At 40.3% G+C, this 15,272-nt stretch overlaps 1 protein-coding gene and 1 pseudogene across 18 annotated transcripts in view; one reads left to right on the forward strand and one right to left on the reverse strand.

The window, feature by feature from the left end:
• Positions 1 to 15,272, reverse strand: part of LOC149234940 (histone-lysine N-methyltransferase ASHH3-like) — a 343,338-nt gene that overhangs the window by 319,017 nt on the left and 9,049 nt on the right. The window lies entirely within an intron of this gene.
• LOC149234941 (uncharacterized) lies at positions 8,958 to 13,185 on the forward strand (annotated as a pseudogene).

The following is a 15,272-nucleotide window of genomic DNA, read 5'->3' on the forward strand; positions in this document are numbered from 1 at the left end:
ATCCATGCTGAAATGATCTCGACCGTTGATGAGGATCAAGACATCTCTTGATCTCATCCGTCGATTAATTCACTTAAAAAATTTTAATTTTTTATTATTTATTATTTTATTTTATTTTATTTTTAATTTTTAAATTTCTTAATTTTTATTTATTTTATTATTTTATTTCATTTTTAAAATTTTTAAATTTCTTAATTTTTATTTATTTTATTATTTTATTTCGTTTTTTAAATGGATCATCGAACTAAGCCTTTGGAAACATCACCTAGGACCTAGGACTTAGGACTCACGAGGGGATTTAAAACATTTTCAACCCTCAAGACACATTTCATGATGACTTTTTTACAATTTACATCTCAAGGGGACAAACCCACTTAATACAGACCCTCACAAAACACCCAGTTCTGCGACACAACTATAATCTAGCAGATCAACACACTAGGATTCTCCTAAAGTTCTAATGACAAAATCCATCCCGGTTTTGGGGTCAGGTTTGAAGGAAAACTCTGCCGATCCATGGATCGGCGAGACGAAAAACCTTCCGGGACGTAGATTACCACTAGAAAGTTAGGTCCACCTAGGCAATACACATACATGACTCATGTCTGCTAAGATTATTTACAATTCATACATGCAGACTGGGTTTACAATCAAAATGATCAAGCTGCTGATGACTGCAGGATGGCACAGAAACTCTGATCAGGTGTTGCCCTTTTTGCAAAGAAAAGGGGGTGTACTGCATGGGTAGTTGACCAGTAGTGGTCAATAGACTCCGAGCCTTCTAGTTATGAGGAGGCAGCCAGCCAGCAGGTTTGGAGAGAGGCCATGATGGAGGAGTATTCTTCTATTATGAAGAACAATGTTTGGGAGGTAGTGCCTAAGCCTAAAGGTAAATAAGTTGTTACTTCCAGATGGCTCTACAAGATAAAGCATGTTGCAAATGACAGCATCATAAACTTCAAGGCTCGATTTGTGGCGAGAGGGTTCTATTTGGTCTATTTGGTCAGGCATCAATTCGCTCCATTATATCGATTGCAGCAGAGATGAGTTGGAAGATCCTCCAGATGGATGTGAAGACCGCATTTCTCAATGGCTTCATTCAAGAGGAGGTTTATATTGAGCAGCCATAGGGCTTTCAGGTGCATGGGAAGAAGTCCCATGTATGCAGATTAAAAAAGGCACTCTATGGCCTGAAGCAAGCTCCTAGAGCTTGGTACTCGAGGATTGATACATACTTGCAGCAGTTGGGTTTCACAAAGAGTGAGGCTGATCCGAACCTATACTTCATTGTGGTGGGTGAGGAGCCTCTCATTCTGGTGTTGTATGTTGATGACTTGATCATCACTGGTGCAGAGAGACTCATTGAGGGTTGCAAGAGAGATCTTACTTCAAAGTTTGAGATGAAGGATATCGGCTTGATGCATTATTTTCCGGGATTGGAGGTGTGGCAGGAGGAGGGGCATTTCTTCCTAGGACAAGGGAAGTACATTGTGGATATTCTTAGCAGATTTCACATAGAGGACTGCAAACCCACTACATCTATGATCACTAACTGGAAGAAGCTTCACGCTTCTGATTCCGAGTTGGTGGATCCTACTCTATACAGACATCTAATTGGTAAATTGATGTATTTGGTCAACACTCGACCAGATATATGTTTTGCAGCTAACACTACGAGTCAATTCATGTTTGAGCCCAAGAGAATGCACTGGGTGGCTGCAAAACACATTCTTTGTTACTTGGTCAACACTCGACCAGATATATGTTTTGCAGCTCACACTACGAGTCAGTTCATGTTTGAGCCCAAGAGAATGCACTGGGTGGCTGCAAAACACATTCTTCGTTACTTGCAAGGGACTGTGGATTTTGGTCTGAATTATAGACAGGGTGATGGAGTGACACTGGCAAGGTACACAGATTCAGATTGGGCAGGTTGTGCTTCAGATAGGAAGAGTACTTCTGGGTGTTGTTTTGGGTTGGGTTCGGAAAACAACAGTCAGTTCATTGAGCTCCGCTGAGGCAGAGTATATGGCTGCTAGTTTGGCTAGTTGTGAGGCCATATGGCTTCGTAAAATGTTGTTTGGTCTATTTGGTTAGGCATTGAGACCTTTAGTAATTTACTGTGATAATCAGAGTTGCATAAAACTCACGGAGAATCCAGTTTTTCATGACAGGTCAAAGCATATTGAGATCAAGTATCACTTCATTAGAGACTATGTCCAAAAAGGAGTTGTCAAGCTTGAGTACATTTCACAAATGAGCATGTAGTGGACATTTTCACCAAAGCCTTACCACGGGGCAACCATGTCTACTTCAGAGACAAGATGGGAGTAGTGAGGAACACTTTCCTCGTTAAGAGGGAGTGTTAAAATTTGGGTACCAGAGAACAAGTGGTTCCCTAAGGCCTTGATCTTTGGCCTAGGGAAAAGTGTCCAAATTTATTTGTACTTTTCTTCTAAAGTGACTTTATAAGTGGTAAAGTCAATTTAATTTAAAAGTGACTTTATAAGTGGTAAAGTTACATTCTAATTTAAAAATGACTATTAAAGTCAATGAAAAATTAGAAAGTGAAAAATTGACTATCGAAATAAAAGGCTAAGTGTGTGAGTTAAAAATTAGAAAGTGAAAATTAAATGCACATTTATTCTCATCCCTAGATCTAAATGAATCTCAGCCATTAGATCTTAAGGTAACCCAAAAGGTCATTTAGAGAGTAAAAGGAGAAGAGAAGAGAAAAAGATCAATTCATTCTTTCATGAGCATTTGAGAGGATATAAAAGGCTAAGTGGGTGAGTTAAAAATTGGAAAGTGAGAATTAAATGCACATTTATTCTCATCCCTAGATCTAAATGAATCTCTGCCATTAGATCTTAGAGTAACCCAAAAAGTCATTTAGAAAGTAAAAGGAGAAGAGAAGAGAAAAAGATCAATTCATTCTTTCATGAGCATTTGAGAGAAAGAGAAGTGAGAGCAAAGAGAAAATTTCTGAGCAGTGAGGAAGTGAAGGAGAGCAGCAAGAAAACATTTCAGCAAATCTAGGCAAAAGCATTTATTGGCACGCATCCCAAGGCAAAACCGTACAGTAAGAGAAAGGCACTAAAATCGAGGAAGATGGACAGCAACAAGGGCACGAAATTCGAAGCAGTGATTCTGCTGAAATCCGTACAGTCCGTACAGCAAGTTTTGGGCACGATTTTCGAGGCAAACCGTACAACATTTAACATTGTTTTATTGCTGGAAAAAAAATTGTTTTGGCAGTGTGCTAATTGGCATGATTTTCGAGACAGAGTTCAAGCACGAAAATCGAGGTAAGTTGTAATTTGTGGTCGCTGGAATCTTTACTGTGTATTTCAGTTTCTCTGTAAAAGCATTTTTAGAAATAAAGAAGAGCTCTCAAACTAGTTTTCCCCAAGAGTTGTAGGGAGGATTTTCCAGGGTCACATTGACCAAAAATCACTGTGTTATTTTCCGTGTGGGGCTGTCATAATTTTGCTATGTTTTATTTCTGCAATTTCAGCGGTTGTCAAATCTCTAAATTTGTGTTTTCAGAAAATATTGTCATTTCCAGATTTTAGAATTTTTATCATGCTTGGATGTAAAACTAAATGCATGGAGTGATAAAGAAAACTGATAACCGGAGTGGGGGTCTTCAAAAATGAGGTCATGGAACATGTTAAGGGCTCAATCACCAAACCTCCAAAGGAAGAGTAAGGGCTCAAAAGATTCTCAAAGAATCCATCAAGGATCCCCTATAAAGAGTTGTGAAAATTGAAAATGGGAGTAACTTGAGAGTGCAAAAAAATTGGAATGACTGGGCCAAATGTCAGCAAATATTAAGAAGCACAAAATATTTCATTTTTTCCTATTAAATTAAAATATGAACTTACAACAGAAGAGAAATATTTTGGCTTTTATACAGGAAATTTTGTGCTGTAGGTGATATGAATAGCAATTTTTTCAAAAACAAATGTGATTTTATTCCAATTTTTTAAGAAATCGCAACATTTTTATTCTGATTTCTTGTTTCCAGATTAGCTTGGGAAAAATCAAAATATCAGCAATAGTAAACTGTAAAACAAATACCAGGAAAGCAGAAAAAATCGACAGTTTAGTGGAGGTTTTGACAGTCAACCCTCACACTCAAAAGAAGACTATCCATGTCTTCATAAATTCCTTAACTTCCAAGAATGAAACCTTGGTATTGCAGTTGCATCACATCTAAGGTAGTTCCCTTACTTGAGCTGTAATCTTAGAAATGGGGGATGGTACAATCCTAAACTCAGAACATCTACCTTTAGCCTGTTAGAAATCTAATACAAGGACAGTACCATACTCGTACAGGGAATGATACTTAAGGCAGCAATCTCTATCATAAACAAATATGGCTTACTCTAGGGGATATGTGTAGGTTGTATTGCCAACATCATTGTGACTGCCCTCCAAAAGGGTGCCTTCAAGACCCTTTCGAATATTTAGACACAATAGTGGATAACTAAACTCAATGAATGGACCCTTGACTCCGTAAACGAAGCATGGGCATCAATATCAATAGTGGAAAAGCTATTGATGTCACTGAGCAATTTGACAAGCTAAAGGATCAAGTACAGTCTCAGTTTGCCAAGCTGGTGGATTGAAAGACAAGGTGGCCTGTTTAGCAAAGATTATTGTCACAAATGATTGTGCGTGGATGAATCCTGAAGTTATCCAAAAGAAAAAAGAAAAAGCCAACCCCCCCCCCCAGAGATTGATGATGAGTAATATTACTACATACTTATGCTACTGGAAGCAATCAGATAAAGACAGTCCACCATATATGCCTAGATTGAGAATCAGAACCATATCCCGAGATGCATAACGCACTAATCAGTGTTGAGAAAATTGAACTTGGGAGTAACTCGACGGCGCAAAAAAATTGGAATGACTTGGCCAAAAGCTAGCAAGAATTTTTTTTTTCTCGGTAAAGACTAATTCTATTAAGTGAAATATAGTACAATCAGGATAAGCAAAAACCGGCAAACCGGAAATGATGGAGCCATCAACCTCGGTCCCGGAAGAAAGATTCAAACTCAAAGTCACATCAAAGGACAAGAAATCACAGACTGCCTGGTTACCCCTTAGGGCCAGAAACTACAACACATTGTTTTTTCCCTTTCTTTTTGTTGACTTTTGTCCAGCCATCATGGGGAGAATGGGCTAGGACAACTTGAAGATTGGAGTTCCCTTCCATCTGGTAATCCTTCTCTGATTCAGAGGAGGTCTCATGGTTGCGTTTTTGTGCTATAGCTGGGTCCTGAGTGCGCCCTATAGGGTCCATGGGCGGATCCATCGGCTGAGGCACCTGTTCCGAATCTGAATCGCTTTCTCCTTCCTCTGGGCTGGGGGGGGGGCTGGATCTTTGAGCTGGGCTGGATCTTTTAGCTGGCTGCGGTGCACAGGGAGCCCACCGCTTGGGTTTGGTTTTCGCGAAGATTCCCTTTTTCGATCTCGCTGGCAGCGCTGGGCAGGAGGTCTGAAGATGCCCTGTTAGGTGACAATGGCGGCATCGAAAGGCTGTGTTTTCGTAATCGAGAAACTGGGTCCAAACCGTGTCATTGACCTTGAGATGGATTTGCTCTGGCAAACCCTTGCTGAGATCTAGCTCTACACATATTCTGGCATAAGTGTAGAGACCTTGGATTTCCCGCATGTAGTCTCCCATTATGAAGCTACCCAAAGCGTTGCCTATTTGCCTGTATACTACTGTGCACCAAAGATGTAATGGGAGATTTGGAAGCCTGATCCAAACAGGGGCTTTTGTGATAACTGCAGAAGCTGGGTCAAAGTCTGGGAACCATGGAGTTAGGAAGAGGCCTGCCGCTCCCATGAACCAAGGGCCTTCCTCTAAGGCATCTTCATAGTGCTCGAGGTTGTCGAACAGCACTATAAAATATCCCTTTGCGCAAAAGTAGACCTTGCAGCTGCGTGTCCATTTATCATAGATCCAGTCCAGAAGATCCTTTGAGCATGGCCATAGCCCATTGAATCTGCATATGATGGCCCTTTCCGCGAATTTTTGGGTATCGTCTGCCAAGTTTGGGTAAGAGATCTCAACCGAGGGAATCTCTTCCACTTTGTCAACCAAGAAAGGCTTGGGTGCATCCTGAGCTGGAGAATCTGTCTTTTCAGTCTTCTTGCCATGGACGGCATCTTTATATGAAAAAGCATTGGCTGAGGATGGTTCTCCCTCGGCTCCTCCTCTTAAACGAAGGGTTAAAATGATAGATGCATCTTTCTTGATGCCATAAAAAGAAATAGGAAAGAGATCCTCAAGATGTTTACCTTCATAGAGAAGTCGCTGAGCTGCAGAGGGGATCCCTAGTTTGAAGTCCAGTGCATGCTTGAGATTCTGCACTTGATCCGTCTGGCTAACCCAATGGAGCATGGTTTTGCCCGTTAAGAGCTTGATTTGAACCTGGAATGTTGAGGAAGGTTCAGAAAGCCTCTTTCCCCTGCAGATCTGTGGAGAGGATAGGCATTTGCCTTGAATAATATTCAATTCCTGGGTTTGCTTAAGGAGCAAAAGAGGCGTACAACAGTTCCGAAGAAACCCTTCCTTTCCAAAAGCTAAGGTCAGAGGTGAAGCCGCTTCGCCGACAATCTGAAGAGGGCTGCCCAAGCACGCTGCGGAAGCAGGGGAGCTGGGCCAGTCTATCTTTGAACTCTTGGCCTCGAGATTTGCAGGTGCATATAAGTCTGCGGCCCCAGCTTTCATGGCGTGGCCATCTTTCGCACCTGCAGTTAAGATACATCTGCTTAATCCTTGCTCAGATCTTTCTAACCCTTTCTCGTCCAGATCAATCAGAGGGCCGCCGACGGCCGGGGGCATGGAGGTTGTAGCGTTAGGGTTCGAGCCAATGTTCGAGGCATGGCCATCTTGCGTACGTACATCTGAGAGACAGGGCCTGAATATTTGCTTGGATCTATCGAGCCCCTGCGCAGCCCGTGCGATCAGAGACCCAACTGTGGCAGAGGGCATGGAGTCGGCGGAACTAGGGTTCATGCTTGGAGCCGGTCCAACATTCCACTGAAAAAACAAAAGCTAGCAAGAATTAAAAAGCACAAAATATTTCATTTTTTCCTATTAAATTAGAATATGAAATTACAACAACAGAGAACTATTTTGGTTTTTATACGGGAAAGTCTGTGCTGCAGTAGATATGAATTGCAAATTTTTCAAAAACAAATGTGATTTTTTTCCCTTTTTTAAGAAATCACCACTTTTTTATTCAGATTTCTTGTTTGCAGATTAGCTTGGGCAAAATCAAAAAATCAGCTATAGCAAACTGTAAAACAAAGACCAGAAAAGCAGAAAAAATCTAAAGTTTAGTGGAGATTTTGACAGTCAACCCTCTCACTCAAAAGAAGACGATCCACATCTTTGTAAATTCCTTAGCTTCCAAGAACCAAAGCTTGGTATTGCAGTTACATCACATCTGAAATAGCGCTCTTACTTGGGCTGCAATCTTAGCAATGTGTAATGTACCCTATGGATTAATCGCCCAAGGGAGGATGAAATAGCCTATCCAACCCCGTAGGTTATAGTCTTTGATAAAGGGGGAAACCTATTATCCAATATTTTGGGGCAACATTGGATAAATTTGGGGTAGCTGGGGCAAAAAGATCCAAATTGGGGGCTACACTTGCAACCCCTCACATTAGATTAAGGAAAAGAACCCCCCATGAGGAATCTATAAATAAAGGAGAGATGGAATCATTTTGTGAACATCGAATTGGATTGGATTATCTCTGTTTTCTTTGAGCCTGAGGCTATGAGGGTTTTATGACCCCTTTTTCCTTTGTGTAGTTTCGGTGGAGGTGATCCCACCCTAGCTAGTCACCCTTTTTCTCTGTCCTATTACAACAAATTATCTTGAAGCAACTCAGATCCGTTCTGGGCCAAGAAGCAGCTCTGTGGTTATTCATCTGGTCAACAAGCTCCATCTGAAAACAGCGAAGGTCTTTTGGTCACAGGAAGTTCAGTTAAAAAGAGTTTGAGCTGCAGTAAGGCCTCCCTGAGGCACCGATTTGTGATTCTAAGTCAGCGAGAAAGTTTTTTGGGCAGCAAAGATCCCTACAGGATCTGTTTGATCAGTGCATGAGCTGAAAGTACCTAATTATGGCAGCAGCTTAGTAACTCAGTCCTTCTAAGGCTGCGGCTATCCACAGGAAGCCAGTTCAGATTCCCCCTTGCAACTTAAGGCCGAATTAAGGCCTAGGGTTACCTGTGGTCAGCCTACTTCAGGATGTTGATGTGACAGCGGATTAATTACAGCGGTTATATTTGAGTCTGTTGAATGATAAAGCTCAGACCCCCTGAAGCTGTAAACTCGGTCTCCTGTTGCAGTAATCTCAGAACAGCACAGTAGACAGTGAGTTAATTAGTATAGTAACACTAATACTGGAAAGTACTGGCATGAGTTACAATTGAATGTTGGTTTGCTAAATGATTGCCATTGCAAATCAGAACTATACTGGTGGATTATTGGTTGGATAGACCTACTGTTTAGTGGGCGGTCAGCCCTAACTTATTGTGGTTTGTGAAGAATCATGATGTTGCTGAACATCTTTATTTTATTCGTGCATACCTAATGTTATATGAATAGATGAATGTGTACTGCTGTTACATAATCCTTTCCAATTTGTCGAAACCCTAGTCAAAAATATAACCCTAAGTGCAAAAATCCCCCGGGGACATTACAGTGGTATCAGAGTTGGCTCTCCTGCCAGCCTGGACGGTTATGAGAAACTGTGGCAGCAAAGCATTAATTTCCCTCTTGGGGAAGGAGAACGTCGATTTTTTGCAACAATTCGAAGATCATGTGAAGGACAGTTTAGGAAGGGGAGAACAAATATAAGAAATCAATCTCCTGAACCCGATAGTAAAAGCAGGCAGCAGAAACCAGTCATAAGGAATTTGAATGATTTTTGGGGTGGCTGAAGGAAAGAGTCAAGACATATCCGATGGTACTAATGATAAACCAAAAACAGAAAGACAAAATGCAAAGGTAGCATCATTAAGTGGGAAAGATAGCATGGAAATTCCAGGTGGAGGAGAGGTTGAGACAGAATTGCAAATTCATGAAAAAGATTGCAAGGATCAAACACATGTGACTCCCAAGTTTGATCAAGCTCCTGATAAGAGGCACACAGGTGAAAGGGTAGAAAAATATATCTCTCTCGGTGAAAGTGATATGGGTCATGATGTCAACGATGAAGTGGGTAAGCCAATGGATCTGGAACTAGTAACCAATAATATCAGTAGAGGACTTGAGGCTTCCAGCTTATCCAATAATGGAAATACAATAGGTCCTTGCCCTGTAAAGTTGTCTGAAAATAGAGGAAAACTTGAGACTAATTGTGTGAACCAAGAAGGTGGTGCTAGAAGCAAAGAAGACGGTTCTAGAAACAGGGGTAAGAAAAATATGTTGTCTTTTAGAAACCGAGACAATAGAAACATCCAGTCTGGTAGGCCAGCATTGAAAGAATCACGCTATCTTTCTCAACATTCTAGTCAAGTAAGATAAAAAACCTTGGGAAATTTCAAGGTGCCACCTAAAACAGAAGCCAACCCAGGACATTCTCCAATCAAGGTTGAAGGGTTATGTTCTCAACATAATACAACTGGAAACAATAAAGTGGCTTCATGCAAGGGTGTGGCAACTCCTAAGGAGCTCTTTTTAAAGAATGGCAGGCCTTTTCTCGAATGTAAAAACAATGCTCGAATGTATACAAGTTCTCCCTTATTTCGGGATGATACAAGATTACATGCTCTCTGTTTCCTCGATCATGTGCTTGAGAGAAATAACATGCAGAAGTCCGAGTTTTTGAAAGCTTTGTCAGGGATGTGGAAAGACATTGATGCTTGTGTGTTACAATACAAAGTATTGGCACCACTATGTGCAGAACTTTGTAATGTAGTCATGCAGCCAATGATTCTACCCATGGTCCTTACTATAGCAGAACCTCAGGACAAGCGTGATTTTGAACTTTCAACACTCCTAGCTTTGGTTCCTGTATTGTCTTCTGCATCTGGAGAAACATTGTTCCTCTTGGTTAAACATGCTGGTCTCATTATCAACAAGGCCAATCAAGAGCATTTGATAGCACATGTGCTCCCTTTGTTAGTTTGGGCTTATGATGATGAGGATGTCAGAATACAAGAAGACGTTTTACGACAGACAGTCTCCCTTGCCAAACAACTTGATTTTCAGGTTATGAAATGATCTGTTCATGGGTTGACGCTAAAAGCTACAGTTGCTGCAGTACGAGTAAATACATTGCAGCGTCTAGGATGTAACGACCTATCTATAATATAGAGAACACAAGAATATTAGCATGCATACGATGCATGCATATGATAGCTACATATGCATGTATCGCATGCACCGCACTAGTATTTATATACTAAATTAACTATGAGTATTAAATATCATGACACTCCTTCAAATAGAAGTTATATTCACCCATCAACACCCATATTGCTTAATGCATCATGATTAATGGGCAAATACCAATGATATAAATTTAATTATAAAGAGATAGATGTTAAAAATTAAGCTAATCTTAAAAGATGGTTATATAATTATATATCTTAGAATATTAATAAATTATGTTAATAAAATAATAAAATGATAAAAAATAAATTAAAGATAAGGTACCTAGTATGAACCTAGGACCTTTATATTAAAAACAAACAAAAAAGAATATTAAACCAAAACTCATAATACATATCAATATACCTTTAAAAAGAAATACATATCACGTGAAATGGGAAGGGTGTCACCATAAGGAGAAGAGGTGGGTTGCTGGTGGAGGGGGCGGCCACCGCCAAGAAACAGCGTATAGGGGGCAGGGAACAGTTTTGGAGGGGCATCGGGAGCAGAAGAAAGAACCAAGGGAAGAGACATACTGAAGGGGAAAAAATTTATAAACCAGAGTTACCAACAGAAGGAGAGCCTTGTTGTTCTGAGGTTTCTGGGCACAGGGGAACAGTCTGCTTCAATTGAGAAGCTTACTGGACTGAGTATCGAGGTTATGCTCAGTTTGGCTGGGTGGTTTCAGTCTTTTGGTAACAGAAGCGGGAACAGCTTTAGGCATCATCAACCGCAGGAATACAGGTAGGTACTCCATACCAAACTGAGTAATTTAGTTATATGAATGTTGGTTAAGTCATTTAAGCTGCAAGCAGATTTGAAGAAAACACATATTATGTTTTAGAGCTTTACAATTCTGGTTAAATGACTCAGAGCCTTACATAGGAGAACTGTTACATTGGCTAGATAAGCGAGCAGTCCTAGAAATCTTACAAACATTGCAAAGGTTTACCTCTATTGATCATTCTGCACCTACACTAATGTGTACTCTCGGTGTTGCAAATGCAATATACAGTTAGTATGGCTTAGATTTTGCAGCAAAACATTTGCTTCCGCTCCTTGTCCCGTTACTGGTTGCACAACAATTTGCTAAGTACATGCTCTTTGTGAAACAGATCCTTCAGAAAATTGAGAAGTGTGTGTGGCTCTTAACGAAGTAAGTCCATCCCCGTCCATCCTCGAATATCAGCTCAACATCTACCATAGGAATGGATGGATCTAATGTTGATGCCCTGAAGACAATGGGTGTGATTTCAGCCACAGTAGGTAAATCTAGCAGTTCGTGGCATTCAGAAGATTGGGGTTCATTTGCCAAAAGTCCGAAAAGCAATAGCACCTCAAATAATATGTCTACCCTAAACGGCAATTCATCATCATACAACTCACTGACAGCTTCTGTTCAGAGCTCCAGTGCGCTAAGTGGAATCCAGTCTATTCATTCTAACCCTTCTACATATGCATCCTCTGTCAGTTCGACATGTGTACTAGTAGATATTGAGTAACCACCTCCAGCACTTGCATCGGCAGCACCTATGCTTTACACATCTCAGTCAGGTTCCCCATTAGCTTTTACCGAATATGGAAGTTGCTCGTCTGGACATCATGGTCTTAAGGAGGTGGCAATCAAGAAATCAATGTCTAATGGTCTTGCTAATGTATCTGTTGGATCAATCTCCAACATCAATGACATTGATCCTTTTGCTGACTGGCCTCCACATACTAATAGTGGAATCAATGATCAATCAAGGGCCCGAATTGGTGTTCAATGAGTAGTTCAGGCAGTGCTCCTATGCAAAATCCTACTAGTTCATTGAGCTGGTCTACCTTAGGTCCAAGCATGTCAAAGGGTTCACAAATTGCTGTCAAGAGGTCTAAGGTATGGAGTACCAAAGCTGAAATGAAGTTTGCAGCAGAGGTAGAGATTCTTGGTCAAGATAGACATAAAAAATTACTGTGCTTGTGTGGATACTGTCCTAAAGGTCAGGAACGTCTTATAGTCGATGACTACATGCCGAATATGAGCATATGTTCATATCTCCATGGTCAACATCCTGCAGGATGCCTTCTTGACTGGTCTAAGCAAGTGAACATTGCAAGTGGTTCTGCAGAGGGTCTTGCTTATCTTCACTATCATGCAACGTCTCATATAATTCACAAAGATATTAAGGCAAGCAATGCACTGTTCACCTGTTAGATACAGACTCTAAGATTCCAGTTGCTGATTTGCAAAACTCCTTCCTGAAAGGGCAGCACATGTCATCCCACGAGTGAAGGGAACACTAGGTTATCTTGCACCTGAATATATTAAGAGGGGAAAATCTTCTGAAAGTTGTAATGTTTACCCTTTTGGAATACTATTGCTTGAACTTGTAAGTGGTAAAAAACCAGTAGATATGGACTCAAACACAAAAGTATATGATTGTTGACCGGGCACTACTGTTATTTAGAAGGAAAATATGATCAACTAGCCAATCCAAAGCTCCATGGAAAATTCAAAGAGGAATATAAACCCCAGGTGACTAATGAAGGATGTGCTAGTAAAGAAACTATTATGAAGATTGACACTGCAGGGCTGAAAGCAGATTTTACGTCAGCGGTAGTACATATTTGTACTCTTGACCAAGAATTGAACTATAAACCAGTGAATGGGAGCAGTGACTATTGCACGGTGACATCTCTAACCAGCAAGTTGGTTATCTCTAACCAGCGCATTGGTTATTGGGCTACATGGACTGAAGAAGGGTGTTGGTGTTCTCGCTATGGAGGCCTGTAAGGATCGAAGGTAGTTTTCCATTCTTGAGAATTGAAGGAAAAATTGTACAGCACCTGAATGTACAATTGCTTGAGGACAAGAAATGTCGGAAGGGGGGACTGTAATACTAATGTCCCCTATGGATTAATTTCCCAAGGGAGGAAGAAATAGCCTATCCAACCCCATAGGTTATAGTCTTTGACAAAGGGGGAAACCATTATCCAATGTTTTGGGGCAACATTGGGTAAGTTTTGGGTAGCTGGGGCAAAAAGCCCAAATTAAGGGCTACTTGCAACCCCTCACATTAGATGGGTAGCTGGGGCAAAAAGCCCAAATTAAGGGCTACACTTGCAACCCCTCACATTAGATTAAGGAAGAGAACCCCACATGATGAATCTATAAATAAAGGAGAGATGGAATCATTTTGTGATCATCGAATTATATTGAATTATCTCTGTTTTCTTTGAGCCTGAGGCTCTGAAGGTTTTAAAAGCCCTTTTTATTTGTCTAGTTTAAGTGGAGGTGATCCCACCCTGTCTAGTTAGTCACCCATTTTCTCTGTCCTATTACAACAAATTATCTTGAAACAACTCAGATCTGTTATGGGCCAAGAAGCAGCTCTCTGTGGTTATTCTTCTGGTTAACAAGCTCCATCTGAAAACAGCGAAGGCCTTTTAGTCACTAGACGTTCGGTTAAGGAGAGTTTGAGCTGCGGTAAGGCCTCAGAGGCACTGAAGTCTGATTCTATGTCAACCAGAAAGTTTTTTGGGCAGCAAAGATTCCTACAGGATCTGTTTGATCAGTGCAAGGGCTAAAGGTACCTAGTTAAGGCAGCGGCTTAGTAACTCAGTCCTTCTAAGGCTACGGCTATCCACAGGAAGCCAGTTCGGATCCCCCCCTGCAACTTAAGGCTGAATTAAGGCCTAGGGTTACCTGCAGTCAGCCTACTTCAGGATGCTGCTGTGACAGCGGATAATTACAGAGATTATATTTGAGTCTGTTGAATGATAAAGCTCGCACCCCCTGAAGCTGTAAGCTCAGAACAGCACAGTAGACAGTGATTTAATTAGTATAGTAACAATAGTATTGGATAGTACTAGCATGAGTTACAGTTGAATGCTGGTTTACTAAATTATTGCCATTGCAAATCAAAACTATACTGGTGGATTATTGGTTGGATAGACCGACTGTTCATCGTGTGGTCATCCCTAACTTATTGTGGTCTGTGAAGAATCATATTGCTGTTGAATGCCTTTATATTATTTGTGCATACCTACTGTTATATGAATAGATGAATCTGTACAGCTGTTACATAATCTTTCTAATTTGTTGAAAACCCTAGGCAAAATATAACCCTAAGGACAAAAATCCCCTTGGGACATTACACAATGCAGTATGGTACAATCCTGACCTCAGAGCATCTACCTTTAGCCTGTTAGAAATCTGCTAAAGGGGCAGTACCATACTCGTCCAGAGAATGATACTCAAGACAGCACTCTCTATCATATACAAATATGCCTTATTTTGAGGGATATGTTTAGGTTGTATCGCCAACGTCATTGTGATCATCCTCCAAAAGAGTGCCTTCAGGACCCCTTCAAATATTTAGACACTCTAGGGTCCTATAAATTATAGGATCTCAAGGTGATTGAGTATTTTGTATTTGTAATTTCATATTGTACATAAATTTCAATATTCAAATGATTTCCAAAAATATATGAAAAAAGAAAATGAAAAGAGGGTATGTTAAAAAATAAATAAGAAAAAAGGAAATAAGAACCCCACAAAAGAAAAAATAGAAAATAATACGGAAAGTGCTACAAGTCTAAATGCCACTACTGATAAGTTAGTTCTTTTAGTTTATTATCAAATAAGGTTGTGTGCAAATTGTTTTTGAATGCCACAATGACTAAAGTTCTGTTCAAATCATACAGTTTAATCATGATTGAACACATTTCAATTTCTGTTGAATAGGTTAGTGAATAAAGGTTTACCAAATAGTTTAATCTTGGTAAATCAGTAGCTAGGTAGAAATAAAATTGATTCAACAATTTAATCTGAATCAATGGTGAAATAAGTGATAGAATAGGATAGATTTTCATAAAAAA

Source organism: Pinus tabuliformis, chromosome 8, assembly GCF_031772625.1.
Source record: "Pinus tabuliformis cultivar Carrire ecotype Pingquan chromosome 8, CPIR1, whole genome shotgun sequence".
In the NCBI taxonomy this organism is placed as follows: Eukaryota; Viridiplantae; Streptophyta; class Pinopsida; order Pinales; family Pinaceae; genus Pinus; species Pinus tabuliformis.